General features: G+C 39.0%; 1 protein-coding gene across 4 annotated transcripts in view; it reads left to right on the top strand.

Moving 5' to 3' along the window:
* celf4 (CUGBP, Elav-like family member 4) overlaps positions 1 to 18,148 on the top strand; it is a 227,122-nt gene that overhangs the window by 45,464 nt on the left and 163,510 nt on the right. The window lies entirely within an intron of this gene.

Raw genomic sequence — 18,148 nt, 5'->3', positions numbered from 1 at the left:
TGTGAGTGATTATGACATCACAGACGTGTAGCGAGAAGAGCGGAGGAGTGGGGATCTGTGCTTTCAGTTGTTGTTTTTTCCACTTCCCAGTGGCATATTATTAAGAAAGAAACAGGGAGGGAGACACATACAGAGAGAGATTATTAAATATTTGGTCAAAAACCAGAATGCAATTTTGTGTTCACACATCGGCTATGACTGATGTTTTTTGCCTTTGCCATCATTGTTTGAGGGGGAAAAATGTGTTTGTAGTTGAGTGCAACGGTAAAAGTAGAAGGATTCATAGACTTGGTGGCATGCTAGATAGCATATAAATGTAAGTGTACCATAGATATACAGTGATTTAAACTCAACTTGGCTCCAATGAGAATTGCTAATTAGCAACGCTTTTGCCAGGAGAGGACACTCTCAAATTTGCAATTGATCGAGGGTGAGTTTAAAGTAAACAAGGGTATGCCTTTAGAGAGACCCAGTGTAGATCTTGAAAGAGAAATGGAGCAGGAAGCAACTGAGAATGCTGAAGACTGCCAAGCCATTTTTTAAATGCTTCTGCTGTTCATAAAAAGGAGAAGTCAGTCCAATTGTTGGTGTTCAACTTGCTATTAATACTTGTCCTCTCTGGTCCTGTAGATAAGTTCGAGTATAGGTATAATGGCCTGGACCAGAGGTTCTCAAAACTTTTACATCAAGGACCATCCCAACAAATAATCTTAACTAAGAATCCATCATGACCATTTTTTTTTTAAATACAGGGGCATAATAAGCCTCAATATTTATGGATAACAGAATGGCAGTTCTATTTTTAAAGTTGGAGTATCACCAAAAAATAGTTTGTGGAAAAACTTCAAATCACACACTAATTATGTGAATACGTTACAGGAAAACGAACGAAGTGTCCAATCTTCCGAAACCTAAAAAGATTAATACAAAAAATATTCAAACAGTTAATAACGGGGGGAATGACTAAAACTAAACAACAATGAAGTTGTTTTATTACATGTAGACAATTGTAATTTAATACCGTACTATAAGTCGCTACTTTTTCCCTCCGCTTTGAACCCTGCAGCTTTTATAGTCCGGTGCGTCTTAAGGGCCGTTTCCACGGGGACTTTCCAAGAATTCGAAAAATGTCAAATGTGCATTAATATGGTTTCATCTCCATTCGAACAATGTCGCAATTCCGCATGAAAACAATGCAGTATTCATGCAGGCCCTTGGAGGCGGTGCAGATTTACAAGGCGACAACGAATGATGTGCTTTGACCCCACCAAGCTCCTCAGCCCGGAAGAAAACATTCCCGCCCAATCCAAGCAATGGCATTTTTCTTTTGCTCCAAAACGCACAAAAATTTGAAACATTCAACATATTTAAATTTAAAAATATTATTAAAACAGTGAATTAAAGCCGACATTCCGCCATTTGCTGTTTTTAACGTTTAATAGCACCGCTGCACACGCCCATGTGACGTGTGTGAGTGCTTACGTCATCGAAGCGAAGGGGTTTCCATTTATATGAATTCGCTGCGACCCCCCGAATCGAATCGTTCCACTTTGGAGGCAGGATTAGGAAATTTGCGTCTTTGCCTTCCGTCTTTGTCGACACCATATGCACGCAAGGCCATTCCGCAACTTAGTCATTGCGTCTTCGTGTCGCAGAGTCGCCATGTAAACTGCCCCTTATATATGGATTTCGCAGGCCAATAAGGTGTACGTCTTTAGTAGGGTTGTTAAAAGTATTGAATTGTATTGAAACTGAAATGTATCGCGATATTTGATTACTTAGGCTACGTTCATACTACAGGTCATAATGCACGAATCCGATTTTTTGTCATATCCGTTTTTTTGGCGTGCCCGTTCAGACTGCTTTTATCCATTGAGACCGTTCAAGTATTACGCATGCGCACTAATTCGCAGTCCGACACGCGCTAAGCAAGAAGACCCGCATGCGCAGAAGCATCAAAACAAATGACACACGTCATCCGTCATTCCAGGGATATCATGTTTTGCTTTTCAAAAGGAGGACACAAATAACAGACATAAATAATCCCCGTTTAGGCTTATATTCAAAGTTTATATGGATCGATAGCATGCACGCACTGTCCGTGCACGTCACACACATATGGGCAGTTTGCCCCGACTCTCTCGGCCGTGTAAGCAATGTTGAAATATTGCTCACTTGTAACAGAGAAAATTGAGCATTCTCAGGCTTATCCTCAACCCATTTTTATTTTTTATGACTGTTGTGAAGCCCAGCCCTTCCCCGAAAGCCGTGTTCACTGCAAGCTAGGCGCTAATAACGCACAGGTGCATCGCTACGGTAACGACTCTCTCGCTATTTGATGACGTAATTGCTGCATGAAATCCGATTTGCGGGACTGGACAGTACAGACCGCCGCAACAGTCTGGAAAAATGTGGCCCAGATCGGATTTAAACCACATACGAAAGTGACCCAGATCGGATTTGAAATGGTCCCGTTCTATGCGACTTGTCACGTTCAGACCGTCAAGTTAATGCCTCACTCGAGTCGGAAAAACACGAAAAAATCGGATTCGTGCATTAAGACCTGTAGTATGAACGTAGCCTTAGTTATCTATTGGTTTTTAGGCTATCAGAGGTTAAGACAATTTTGTTTTCATGCATTAAACTTGATTTTGCACGACTCTTGATAGTAATGGAGGATATTTTTGGATATTCCTTGTTTGTTAACTAATTGGCTGCCGTTGACTGTGCTTGACGTCCAATCCATTTGAAGTGGGAGGGACGCTTGCGAATGAACGTTTTTGAGCCACAAGATTGGTTAACATAGTCCAATGGCACTGAACGAGTTCCTAAAAAAACATTTTTGAGTATCGAGTTGTAAATATTATAGTATCATGACAACAGTAGTCTTTAGGTGTGACTATCTCTGTGGTTTATCTTCCATTGCGGCTTATACATGAACAAATAGGGTTTTTTTTGTGCGCCTTATAGTCGGGTACGGCTTATAGTCTAAAAAATTATGGTACATATTATTTTACAGGAAGAAAATCAAAAACTTTTTTTTTAAATTAACTGGGGATGCACTGAAATCAAATATGAGAAAACTCTGGCTGAAAAACAATTCTTGAAAATATACTGTATATAGTTTTATATTCATATTTCAACAATTATTCTTTACAATTTAATTCATGAATGATTTTTTTTTTTTTTACATGCACTCTCATCATTACAAAATTATTTGTTCTATTATATTTATTTGGTGCTGAGAGTTCAACAATGAATAACATGAAATAAGATTTTTTTTTTTTAAATATTGTTCAAAATGCTAATAATACTCTGCCATTTGTTCTCAGACACACACTTTGTACTGTACTTTATTTTCACAACTTTATTATATTTCGGTCTTCTTTCGCTTGAAATTGTGTGGGGTTTTTTTTTAATTGAAGTGATCGTTTTGAAAATCTTTTCTTGGCATAGCTTTAAATGCAACCTTTAGTTGTGCTTGCTTGCAGTCGAGTCACCTTGAGAGCTTTGCACGTTCGTGGAAATGAGAGCAAAATAATAGTTTTGACAGACAACCTGGTAGCCCCATTTTTAGCTGATCAAAGGAGGGCACGAAGAGAGATGATCTAAAGGTGTGAAGTGAATGTCACGGGTGCATGGTCTACAACAGGAGTGTCAAACTCATTTTGGTTCGCTAGCCATATTATGGCAATTACCGGAAGATCTCATGTGGGCCAGACTAGTTTATTTTTGGCCAAATAAGTTAACTCACTGGTGTTCATTCACCCCTCCTAGTCAAAATGGATTTGACGTCGAGTGCCATCAGTGGCACTGTGCATTCACAGCCAGTCCTTCCAGTATAAGTGAATTGCGTACCGAATGAATGCTATTTTTAGACCGTGAAGTCGCCACCGTAAGGCAGAAGTGGGTCAACATAGACATGCCCTCGCATAAAATCCATGTTATTTCTGCTTGTTTTCTCCAGTAATCTTTCAAAAAAGAACATGCCGAGTAAACACTGCTGCTATGGAACTTGTAGAAACGACTCTAGACATTACGACATATGAAGGATGTTTTCTTCATACGTTTCCCGAAACCAAAAACTCGGGGGGAAAAAATGTGACGAATGGATCAACTTGCACGGACGTCCAAGAGACCAGTTTAACGCCAGCAAGGTGAAGCCATTCACATTTCATATACAGTAAACATTTTGTTGGGGGCCATGGTCCTACAGAGGACGAAGAGGTAAGCCATTTTGATATTTTTACTTATTTTTTAGTGTGGCGTTTTGCCTTGCTGACTTTTACCTTTTCTGTTTAAATAAATTATAGAATTATGATTTGTTATTAATGAAAAAAATTAAGTGTTCGTTGGCTGTCACTAAGTAGCATTTGCGATCGCTACACAAAAATAGCAATGTAAATTACCCCCCAAGAACGGTCAGAGACGTAAGACAACCAGATGATATAATATATGAGAAAGACAGGGCATATGGTGGTAAAGGCTATATTGTTGAAACAGGACATTGTTATTGTCAGTGGCGTAAGGTCAGTGTTGTTAATAACGGCGTTAGAATATAATGGCGTTACTAACAGCGTTATTGTTTTTTTAGTAGTGAGTAATGTAATTAATTACTTTACTCACCTTGGCAACGCCGTTACCGTTACTGAGGCGGGTAAGGCTTGCGTTACTATGCGTTACTATGTTGGCTGAATGACGCGAGAAAAGTCTGAGAGAGACGGACTCACGGAGATGAGAGAGCAGAGCTGGAGTAGGGAGGAGGCAAGGGAGTTGTGACGCTGTTGCAAACGCGATGCTAGGTGGCTCCAATAATACCTGACTGTAGCCGATAGCCTACAAACTACGCGCACATGATGCTACGGTAGATATCACATAATATAGAACTAAATGCAAATGACAGACACGACGACATTAGCAACATGTATAAAGAACTAGATGCGTTAGTAAACAGCCACCATCTTAAAGCAGTAGACCTCTCAGAAAGGCTCTGTTGTAGAGAATCTTCCTAGCGAACCTAAGTGTTTCTATCGAAAATGCTCCTACATCGGCAAAATCTTGACTTAAATCTATCTGTAAATTATGAAACAGTTTTAAAAATTACACATCGCAATAAGACAGAAATTTTTTTTTTTAAAAAGGTGTCGAAAAAGCTACCTCTGGATCAGGTCTGCTCATTTTCTCATCTTTTTCAGCCCATGACACTTTTAAGCCTTCTCTTTAACTGAACATTTGTATGTTCTTCCACATCTTTACCAGCAGGGGCGGACTGGGACTAAAAAGCAGCCCTGGACTTTGACTCAGCCCAGCCCATAAGAATCGCTATACGAAGGGAAACACAGACCCCATAGGGGGGTCCGGGAACATGCCCCTCCCGGGAGAATTTTTTTTTTTTTTTACATTTTATTGTAAAATGCACCAATTTCGTGCACTTTGAGAGAAAAATGAAGAAAATGTGTCTAGACTGTGACTGTCTGACTACGGGCGCTCAAAGTACTGCAAGGCTGAACTGGAGTTGGATTCATTTTCTGTACTAGCTCTATGATCAACCTGAATAAACAAATGAAAGAATTTATTTTTCAAAGCAAGTTTTACGTATCCAATTGATTATAATATATCTCTATAGATCTCTGTCTATAAAATGACTTCATTGTTTATGCCATAATTCAGTGGTCTCCAAACTATTCCACATAGGGCTGCGGCGGGCGCAGGATTTCATTCCAACAAAACAAGACAAAACCTCTGCACCAATCTGGTGTCTTACAAGTGTAATCAGTTGATTGCAGTCAGGTGCTGCTTGTTTTAGCAGAAACTTCATTGGTTAAACTGTCGGTACTCGATCGGTTAAAACAAAAACCAGGCCCCACAGCGGCCCTTGAGGACCGGTTTGGAGACCCCTGCCATAATTAATCTTGCCATACAAATAATAAATTTCAATGAAAATACAATACACATTTCAAGACAAATCCTGTATACATAAACTTCATTGGAAAGTATTAACCAGAAAACAAAACGATATATAAATGATTAATAATGTATATAACATCAATTTAACTACCTAAACTTTAAAGTAAAACCACTCATTTTATTAATATTTTGTTATATTTCTTCTGAATTAATATTGCTATGCTGCGTGTGCATACATTGTTTTACGGCTAAAATATTTTTTCTTAGGAGAGGGATAGTAGGACTAGCATACTGTAACTTGACACGATTGCAAACGGGTACATCGACTAGCTGGCACTAACCCTTTAATTGTCATTTATTTCATTTAAAATGTAGCTACCTGATGGATAACAATTGCCAGTTTACAGAGCAAGTAACCCTCTTCATCCCAATTTACTTGCCCTGCGCTTGTCTGGGGAACTTCCAGCAGTTTATCGTTGCCCCCTCCCTCTTCTTTTCTCTCTCCCAGCACCGTCTGCACGTCAGAGCGGCTGCAGCTCCCTCTCACCATCGCCGGGAGCTGAGCTGTTGTTACCCGACGTGGCCGTTGCAGCCAGACTGCTGCTTGCGAAAATATTTGTCGATTTATGACATTTTAATGCTTCACTCTCCAGTTTCTTTAATTTTTTCTCTCTAACCTTCTCCGCGCCACCCTGCTCTTTTCAGTTTTTTTGCCACCACCATCCATATTGTGCATTAACACTCGTCGCTATTTTGCTTCCACAAGGAAGGAACCAATGAAGGCTACTCTGTGCTTTCGTCGTTCCTAGTCTATCAGATTGGCGGTGAAAAGCCAGGCGCATTGCTGCCACCTGTCGGATTGGATGCGAACTGTAGATAATCAGAGGATAGGGGGGATAAAAACAGTGATGCATAATAATGAATGGCGGCCGCCGGCCGTCCAGGGCACCGGCCGTTCTGTGATCCTCCAGAACCCACAGATTACCAGTCCGCCCCTGTTTACCAGTGAATCATTTTTGGACAGAATTGGTAGGTTTAGTTCAGTAAACATCTCGTTCGTACACTATTTCCATGCATTTACTATTAGGGACAAACAGGAGGTTGACCCGCCTTGCCACAATTGCTGACGTCATGAATATTAATGAGCAAAAGTGAAGTGTTGCTTGCGGTGCACCATTGGACATTTATCATTTTCAGTGGCAGTGAATTAAATTTGTGCCACTTCCGTGTAATTTTAAGATACTTACGAATCGCATCCTGTAAAAATCAATTCCTGTTGATTTTTCCGGCATTTCCGGGCTGCTTCCCGTTGATTTTAGGGAATTTCCAGGTTACTTCCTGTTAATTTGTTGTTACTGCCTGTTGGTTTTGGGGTATTTTGGAGTCATTGCCTTGTTTACTCATTGGCTGCCATTGACAGTGGTAGATGTCCAGTCCGTTTTGACTGAGAGGGGGCGAATGAATGGATGTAACTGCATGCACGAAAGTGAGCAAGGTGCAGTAGTGATAGCACTCAATCACACATATCGCAAATCTACGGTTTTACAGTCTGATTTTGTATTTACAGTATGAACGACCAAATGTAGAACGTACCTGACAGAGAGCTAAACCCCTCGAGCAGGATTGAACTCTATTAAAACATAAATGTTGAAAGTTAAATACAACTGAACTGTACTGGGGCAGCCAATTATTTTTGTACTAGTAATGGCTTGAAAATACATGGACGCCATTAGTGAAATCTAGATTTTGCCAGGGTTAAAAGAAAAAAATCCTGACATACACACGATCAGAAAAATACCCACAGCTATAAAGAAAACTAAGTGCCTCTTTAGTGAAAGTAATAAAATTTGCAATTAAGATTTAGCCACAGAAAGCTCGTAGGAAATTTCACAGCATTTGCTCATACCCAGTTGTGATTCTTCCACCTTGTTTGTTTTCGCTATCCCTTCAGCCTCCATCAATCCTCTTTCTCAGGCCAACAGAACCAAAATCCTGCAAATGAAATCCCTTTCCCTCCTTAAAGCTCTTTCCCCTTCACTTCGTGTCCTGATGCGCTTTTTATCATCAAAGTTGCTTTTCCAACCCTTACATTTAAAAAGTTTTCCAGAGTCTTCCTTCTGTGGCTGCCAGGTGAGCCGAGAGTAGAGGGGATTAGACTACCTAGTGGAAATGCCCTGTAAGCATGGCTGTAGGCTGTTGGTGTAGCGAGTGCCAAGTACTGAAGCGTGTGTGTGTGTGTGGGAAATGGGTGGGGGGTGTTTGCTCTGTGTTTGTCAGTTGACTGAAGGTAAACAAGCGACAACCAAACTGACACTGAACTTTTAATGGCAGATATAAGTTTGAAATCCCTTCATCCATTTTCTGTTGCGTTTGTCTTCATTAGGGTAGCTAGTAAGCTGGAGACTTCCTTTTGAGTCTAAGGGAGAAATGAGGCACACCCTGGATTGGTCTCTTGCCGATCATTGAGTATGAAATACCACTAGAACTGCCTCACCCCAAATCTATCTTACTGATAAATTAGGACTTTATTCTATTTGAGTTTTAAATATTTTGCTTGAAAGAGCAAAGGACTTTGCAGAATTTTAATCAACATACAGTATACTATTCTGTTGGATATCTTTCGAACATTTAAAAAAAAAAAAAATTATCATTGTTTGATAAACCGCTGCGATACAAAGCAAGTCAAGGCAAAATTAATGGAAACTCACAGTTGAAGGCCTCTGGGGCCAAAATCTATTGTATTGCGCCACTTGAGCTTAGTGGCGAATGGTGAGCACTACAACTGGGCCGTCTGCCATCACCAGAGGTGGGTAATAATGCGTTACATGTACTTTGTTACATTTACTTGAGTTTTTGAGAAAAATGTAGTTCTAAGAGTAGTTTTACTAAGCCATAGTTGTTACTTTTCCTTACTTACTGTAAAGAAAAAGCACTACTCTTACTCCGCTACTTTGGGCTACACAAGAGTCATTACATTTTTCCTCTTTATTCTACATACAGTATTAGATTTGGGTTTTTTTTGCCAGCAATGCCAAGAGTAGCTCTACCAATTTCACCAATGAGACATCTCAACATTTATCACATAACTCCATTACACCAGTCCGACGCAAGATTGCTGTTCTATGATCATGCCAGCCTGTTCAATCACTTGGCGTCCTTAAAGCGTCCTAAAAAATGAAGTATTTGACATAGAGCGCTGCCCTCAACATGACTCGAAAACATGGATTTAAACGTCTTTCCCAATTTTTATTTGGCACCAGTTGACCACAGAAAACCGGAGATATGATCCTTTTAATTTCATAATAGTAACTATGAAGGAACTAATCACTATTCAAACTAGGAACTATTTTCTCCACTAGAGGGCACTCATGCTCTTTGGACAAATAATGCTTAATTTCTGTCTTTTTTTTTTTCCTCTTACCAGAATTCAATGTTTTTTTTTTTTTTTTTTGGCTTAATGTGGTCATCTAACGGGTTATTGTAGAGCAGGGTTCTGTAAATCTGGACCTCGGTGCCACTTTTCCTGTCGTGTTTTCCACGTCTCTCTCCCCTAACACTCCTGAATCAAATGATTATGTCATCAGCAACCTCTCCAGAGGCTTGATAATGATCCTGATTATTTTGATTCAGGTGTGTTGGAGGAGGGAGACATGGAAAACACGACAGGAAAAGTGGCACCGAGGTCCGGATTTAGTGAACTCTGTTGTAGAGTATCATTATAACAACAGTTAATATAGATATGTTTTTGCCGAGAGAAAAAAATACCATTGTTTAAAAGAGGGGGGAAAAAATCAAACTAAAGCAGTTACTCACAATGTTATTCATTACTTGATAATTGTTTGCACTGGATACTTTTTTACTTGTACTTGAGTACATTTTTGGATGACTATGTTTAGTTTTACTTGAGTAATATTATTTTGAAGTAACGCTACTCTTACTTGAGTAAAATCTTTGGCAACTCTACCTACCTCTGGCCATCACTGTCAAAAGATATAAATTAAAAAATACATTGTCATGGCAACACCACAAAGAATTGAACATGCACAACTGCAACCCATCATAACATTTGTAAGGCTCAACGATTTTAGAAAACGATCTTACAGCAATTTTCCATCAGAAATTGCATTGGTTAGTGCCCTTAATACGATGTAAATTGATACCAAGCTGCAACAAAATACTGTATATTTGAATGTGAAGAATGACTCACATTTGTTCCATGCTCAGAAAACAAGTGTAGTTTTCATGCATTCATTCAGTGTTATCATGCTGAAGTTCAATTGCTGCACAGAGATTGTGTGTGTGTTATAAAATATTTTTAAAAGCATAATTTTTGACAGTTGCTGAATGCGTTTCTGCTGGATTGCTTTCAGTCCAATCTAAAGTTATGCATTTTGTGGCACTAGGACAAAATCTCTACAAACACTTATTACAAAAAAAACCTTCAACATTTCCCCATGACCACATCAATGATGAATTACACATTCACAGCTAATGTTCACCTCCATATTATACAAAAACTGCCATCATAAACAGGAGAAATGAGACTTATAGTGGCAGCCCAATTTGGATGTGTCATAGTGTCATAACCAAACCAGTGTTGTGATTTTGGGCGTAAGATCCACCCCCACCCCTCTGATACCATCATAAACAGGAGAAATGAGACTTGCAGTGGCAGCCATGTTGGATGTGTCATAACCAAACCAGTGTTGTGATTTTGGGCGCAAGATCCACCCCCACCCCTCTGATATGTGGAACCAATTTGTCTTTCTAGACACATTTTCCTTCATGGCTGTTACTGATACTCTACCGTCTAGGACTTTAGGGTGCCCCGCCTACTTAAGATCAAACGTGATTGGTCGATTCACCCGTTACTCTCGAAACCAACATACATAGCTTGGCCCTCAGAAAATCCTTACTAAGTAATCCTAAATGAGCCATCTTATCATAGAGGCTGACAATTCTGATTGTACAATATGCTTTTAAGATAGAAACCCTTTCGTTGCCTATGTGAACTTGACAATTAGACATAACTTCATCAGAAATAAGAGGAAATGTGTTGATGTACTTATAAAATGTGTACTTGTAAAATTAGTAAAATGTCCAATTTTAACTGATAATATTTTAAATGTATTACTCATTTTATGAATATACTTTTTTTTTTTTGGTCCAGATTTTGTATAGCCTTTCTCTGAAGGCGCAGAAGGCCCTAAGGGATCCCGTCCGCTTGATTTATTACTTCAAAAGTGATTTAAAACTTGACTTCCAAAACTTGTAGAAAGCGGGACTAGTTGCATGTTCACCCATACAAACACACAATTATGTCAGTTAATCACAATGGAATTGTTTATTTTTTTTAGATAATTGGGTACGAACCTTCAGTCTTGCCCCAAACATTTGATATTCAACTGTACTCCTCTATGTATGCTGATTTAAAAAGCCAATGTAATGCTCTGAAAGTGATTGACCCTTTTTTAATTTCCCTGGAGAAGCAAAACATAGATAAGCCTCTGCGCTTAAAATCAAACAAAAACCTTTCAGTAAAAGCCTAAAAGATAAAATAAATAAGCAACAATAACATTTCAAATCTCTCAATATCTTCACATTCAGACAGTCTTTGTTGGTGTTCAGTAAATTATCAAACGGGTCCATTTAAAACTTCTAAAAAGTCTAGGTGTTTACAGACATCATGCTTGAGCTTTTTTTGTTTGTTTGTTTGTTTGTTTGCTTGCTTGTTTTCCCCCAGACGATCAAACAGTCAATTAAATGCACATGCTATACAACAATAATTATGAAGAAGAAACAAAAATGTATTTGTTTATCAAACTGGCAGTTTTAATAAAGCCACACAAAGCTAAATTAAAATAATTTTTTTTTTTTAAAGTTTTACCAAAAAATGTGCTTGCCCTAAACCATTTAGCATGTTAAAGTTTGAGGGATTATGATGACAAACACACCCAATAAGAAAAGAAAAAGCATATTTGTGATCCCTCGATCTGTTTCACAATTGGCCAAAGCATAGCCTCACTTCCAGTAATGGCCACCACATTTGTTCTTCAGATATGAACTGTTGTAAATAGGGGTGTGAAAAATATCAAAATAGTGATATATCGTGATACTTTGCATCCCAAAAGGTTATCGATATGCTCCTGCCAAGAATCGAGATAACCTTTTAAAAAGGTGTCAATGTTAAAAAAAAAAAAGGACCCAACAAGTTGCTATCAAAATCTTCCACTATAATAGTGTCTTAGTTAACTATATGGCTGCCATTGATGGCGCTCGACGCCCAATCCATTTAGACTGGCAGGGTCGAACAAACGTTTATTCATTCGAAACCAGAGCATTCACACAGGGCCGGCCCAGGCTACTTGGGGGCCCTAAGTAAAATAATGCCAAGGGGCCCATATTTTTGGCCCACCATTTCATCGCAGTGTACTGTGAAACCCATACATGCAATCCAACCCATACGTACATATTTTGTATATTAATCAGATTTTTTGTTTCTCTGCTCCAGAAGGATAAATTCTCTTTGACATATTCGTGCATCTATTTTCCAAGCAATTTTGAGCACCAATCATCGCAAAGCAGGTTCAACGTCACTCCCCGGGTTGCCAGATTGTAATGACAAGAAACTGGATGTTTGCATAGATGAATGGCAATGCGCGCCACATTATTCACGATGCTCTATTAAAAACTTATAAAATGAGGTTGCCAGATTGGAGGCCCCCTAGTGGTCAGGGGCCCTAAGCAGCTGCATAGTCTGCGTATAGGCTGGGCCGGCCTTGCAATCACAGACAGTCTTTCTGATTTTCAGGCCATTTACAGGTCAATTTCTGTTCATTTTAGTGCATTTACAGGTCGCTTCCTGTTGAGGTTGAGTCATTTGTAACAGTCACCTCTTTAAGTGGTGTTCCTCCCAACATCCACCACGCGGTGGCGCTGCTTCATTTATGTTGAGTATGTTCTTCTTCTGTTGCTGCTTACTTTTTTATTTTGGAGTTCGTCTGGGAACGCGTGTGTGCGTACCACAGAGCTCCTGAGTGACGAGTGGTAAAGTTGATTTATTTATTTTTGTTAATAAATGTGCATATTGGCAGCTTGTCCCATTTTTGTTACTTTTATGTACGCATCCTACCTACCATGCGTTACACACTGCCTATTCATTTGGGAGCTTCCCGGGCCACTTCCTGTTCTGTAACCCAATATCAACATGAAGTGACTCATAAAATGCCCCGAAATCAACAGGAACTTCAGGAAGTGACTGAAAATCAATAAGGTAATAATCTGAATAGCCCCAAAATTACCTCGTTGCCTAGCATTTGCTGCCACTGATGGCCATAGACGTTCATTCTGAAGTGGGAGGGATGGCAGCGAATGAACTGCCACCCTCCCAGTTCAAATGGATTGGATGTCTACTAGTGGTAAACTAATTCCAATTCACCACAGAAGCTTGTTTTTCTGTTTTTTAGTCGTTTTGTAGAATATCTTAGGTTGATTTCCTGACCAATGTATCGATAATCGTTGCATCGCCATATCGTGAGATCATCGTTATCGTAAGCTTTGTATCGCAAATCGTATCATATCGTGAGGTTCCCACTCCTAGTTGTAAATTTGTGGACATAAAATTCTGGTGTCACTTTTTGCATTATAATGTAGGGTTCTCAATTTATGAAAATTGTTTAGGGAGACGTTCTGAGATCGAGGGTTCTATCCTGGGTTCAGGCGTTCCTGTGTGGCGTTTGGATGTTGTCCTCGTGCCTGTGTGGGTTTCTGCGGGTGTACCCAGTTTTCTCTCTGATCCCAAAAACGTCCATGGTTGCCTGATCGAACACTATAAATTCTCCCTAGGTATGTGTGTGGCAACCGATTCGGGGTATACCCTGCCTACTTCCCATAGTTAGATGGGATAGGCTACAGCACCCCCGCGAGCCTTGTGAGGATATGCAGCTCGGAAAATAGATTAAGGAATGCTTAGTGAGACTGTGTGTGAACGCACATGCACATGTGTGTGTGTGTACAGTACAGTATTTCCTCTGTTTTTTCAGCATATGAGACTCTTCTACACAAATACTGTGAGTGGTATAACAAAGATTCACTTATTAATCATTCATAATTGCTGTGCAGATTTATCTTCTCACATGTGGAGTGGCCATACATACATCATGTTCTGGTATTGATACCTTATATAATTTATATGACGTTACCCATAACAATGTTTTAATGTTATGGCCGAATAAATGTTTTTTTTCACGTAATGGACGTTAAAGTCTCCATTCCAATACGGCCGACGGCTTAAAAAAAAAAAAGTGCTCATGAATTTCAGGTCTTTCAAGTTTCGAGTTGCCCAAAAATCGAAGGCTTATTGAAATTATCTCAGCTGGAGATATGGCATGATGCATAACTGTATATTGTTATCTTATACATGGTGTAATAAGCTCAAAAGATTGCTCAATTTTCAACCAATTTTCTATAGACTTGGTCTATCATTGCAGATGCAGTAATTTTATTGCTAATTTGAGAATATGTTTCTCAAAGCTAGAATCATAGCCATGTGAATACTGTTTATTACAAACCAAATCATTCGTAAAGCTGTAAAGAATTCAGTGAGGTTAGGGATTTTTTTCCCACTAAAATACTTCTAACGTACGACCGTTACAATAGAATCTGCCAGAGAAGTCCCCCAAAGCAAGATGGCTGCCGGTTAGGTACGCCACCAACATCTAGCCTTGTATATGTAGTATCTATGAAGTAGGCCACATTGTCCTGACAGTGCACAGTATGACGGTAGGGCAGCTAATGTAAATGGAAGGATTTTAAGAGCCGGTCACTTAATTTTATTTTTACATTATGACAATGTTCGAGTTATATTTTTATTAGCGTGAGAAGTGTAAGGTGTGGTGTAAGGCATGAGAAAGTGTGAGAAACATGCTCAATGCGTGAGAGTTGAGAAACCTGATAGTGATTGGTTGGCTAACAGCCCAGTTTGTAGCAAACTTATCAATATTATCAACCTCATGCATGCCATAAAAATCTAGGGAAGACAAATTACCTACATTTCAATACTTGTTGATGCTGATTAGAATAGGTTGTTAGTAGTCTAGGACGGGGGGTCGGCAACCCGTGTTTTGAGAGCCGCATGCAGCTCTTTATTTAGCGTTGCCTTAGTGACTCCCTGGAGCATTTTCAAAAATGTTTGAAAATGGAAAAAGATGGGTGAGGTACTGTAAATATATTTTTTGTTTTGACATGGTTTCTGTAGGAGGCCAAAAATGACACAGACATTCTTAACATTTTCCAATGCTGTAAAAATGTGCAGAATAAATATTAAATTTCAACATTTCTGTCAATGAAGATTTGCGTCATAGCCTGCGACACACATTTCTATGAGCAGGGCGGGATGCCAGGCAGGTGGTTTTTATAAACAAACCGGTAGCCGAGTACCCAGTTGGGAGTGAGAGAAAAAGTGTGATTCCATTACTTCTGGAGAATTTAGCTGAGAGCAAATTAGATTAAAGAACTGAATTGCAACGCCAAACTACACTACTGCTGCATGTTTTGTTGCAACTCGGGAGATAATAAAGCATGTAAAACCGTTTACAGATGGTGAGTACATGAAGGAGACATTCATCAACATATCAGAAAATCTATTTGCAGACTTCAAAAACAAAACCGAGATAATAAAGAAAATGAAAGACATTTGCACATATAAGGGGGAAGTTATGCACGTTCCATTTTGGGTTTTTTTTTTCGAAACCTCAAAATAAAAATGACATAAAAAATCGTATTTCTTTATTGCATTTCTTCAATTTCATAAAAGCAAAGAAACAATTCATTAATATTGTGATGAACTTAAAACTTGAGGTGGCATCATGCAACAGAGTAGTCACGTGGTGCGTTGGATGCATAGTAGCAAAAATAAACATTAAATCATGAAGGTTCATTATGTATTTTTAGCTGATTTAGTCATTTTGTTAGTAGCCTAATATAGCTAATACAGATACATACAGCATGTGTTGCCTTCACTATTAGGCTTATTTAACGCTTTTAATTTTTTACGGCTCCAGATATATTTGTTTTTTGGTTCAATATGGCTCTTTCAACATTTTAGGTTGCCGACCCCTTGTCTAGGATATAGCCCACATCTCACCTGGAATAGGTTCCAGCCTACCAAGAGCCCTAATAAGGATGGGCGATGCAGATATGATCGGATGGATGGACAACCCTAACTATATTGCCATACAATGTCCACAAGAGGTGCATACTCGGATTGCAAAGAATACTTTTGTACATTGACACAAAACAGACTGCTGGTGCCAACAACACATGCACTCACTCACACCGCAAATACTTCTCTTGTAACGGTAATACAAATCTCTTGACAAACACTTTCATTGAACAACCTGATACTCCTGGAAAGAGAGTGTATGGAGAGCGAGAGTAATATAGCGCAGATTGACTCATTCTGTATTAGTGGGCCTGATGAAAAAAAAAAAAAAAACAGAACGTTGTGAATCAATGTGTCATTTCAGAACATATATGCGCCCACATGCAATAGAGTACATACTGCTTTCAGTCCAGAAGCAAACAAATACCAGGAAAGAATGAGAAAGCAAATGAATAGCAGGAAAGAGGAAAATGTTGATGAAGCCACGTGGGAAGGAGTGGGAGTAGAGTTGTTGGTGAGTTGTCTCTGTCACAAATTATGTTTCTTTTTCCCACTTCCATCACCACTACCAGAAGCACCATTCCTTCTAGTCAAGATAATGCCAGCGAGAGAAAACATTGATTTCATAACAACTTTTTTTTTTTCAATAAGTCGCTTCTTTTGGACTATACCCGCCAGGCTCACGGGGTAAAGTAGGTGAATAGGTCGGAGGGAAATTTTGGTGGTGCTGGGTTGTGCTTTCCTCAGTAACACACTCCCTTTTGTCAATGTAGATTAGTGGTGCAATGGGCAAGGGTTGTAGCAGTATGTCCACATGAAAAATGCCACAGGCCTCAGAGCTACTGTAAATCATCCCCTTCCTCTCCCCCAACCATCACCCCATCAACCATCCTAATCACCCTTTTCCAAAAGAAAACCGTTTGCTGCATGGAACGCTCCAATTAATACAAGAAAAGCACACAGCCAAAGACGCAGCGTCTCCTCTTTGGCAAGCGTGTGAGTTTTATTAAGAACACAGATCGTTTTAAAAGCCAAAGAGCTGATGGGCAATTTATTGACAGCCAACATTTAGGAGCCCTGCCAAGAGGGAAATAAATAAACAATATCCAGTGTCCAAATAAAATCTGCGTTTTAAGAGGCACTATACAGCTTCTATGTTATGGTCTCCTGTCTGAAATAATGTTAAAACTGCTGGTGTGTTTCAGTGTGTCCCTGAACTACAATAGAAGAGGAGTTTCTATCAAATAAATCTGTGAAAGTTAAAATTTGGAAACATTTTACTAAGATTAAGGGGAATATGAGCTCATTTACAGGAATGAACGACACACTATGGCTGCAGCTTCGATTGCTTTAGTAGTTGACTAATCTATGAATTAGGTAGTTCGAATAATCGCGTAATCAGATTAGGAAAATTTAAAGCGTTGCAGATTATATTTTAGGAGATAAAACAAAGGGTTGCCAAGATTGCACTTTCAAAAAATCATTAAATGCAAATACAAAATAAAATTCCCGAGTGTTTCTTCAAACTACGCGGACTTGCACCTTCATTTAAATATAAATGAAAAAAATCTGAGTTTAGCCTCAAACTGTATAAAAAAAAAATAAAAGAATGAGGATCTAAGTACAACAAAAGAACAATTGGCTAACTTGCATAGCAAAAGTCCGCTAGCTTCAATGCTATAAAATGCTAACGTTTTTTCTAGGGCTGTGGAAATTATCGTGTTAACGGGCGGTAATTAATTTTTTTAAGTAATCACGTTAAAATATTTGACGCATTTAACGCACATGCCCCACTCAAACGGATAAAAATGACAGCACATTGTAATGTCCACTTGTTACTTGTGTTTTTGGGTGTTTTGTCGCCCTCTTCTGGCGCTTGGGTGCGACTGATTTTATGGGTGTCAGCATTATGAGCATTGTGTAATTATTGACATCAACAATGGCAAGCTACTAGTTTATTTTTTGATTGAAAATTTTACAAATTTTATTAAAACGAAAACATTAAGAGGGGTTTAATATATAATTTCTATAACTTGTATTAACGTTTATCTTTTAAGAACTACAAGTCTTTCTATCCAT

Source organism: Corythoichthys intestinalis, chromosome 9 (assembly GCF_030265065.1).
Source record: "Corythoichthys intestinalis isolate RoL2023-P3 chromosome 9, ASM3026506v1, whole genome shotgun sequence".
Taxonomy (NCBI): domain Eukaryota; kingdom Metazoa; phylum Chordata; class Actinopteri; order Syngnathiformes; family Syngnathidae; genus Corythoichthys; species Corythoichthys intestinalis.
The sequence above is the reverse complement of the archived record's forward strand: the minus strand, read 5'-3'. Positions and strand labels throughout refer to the sequence as shown.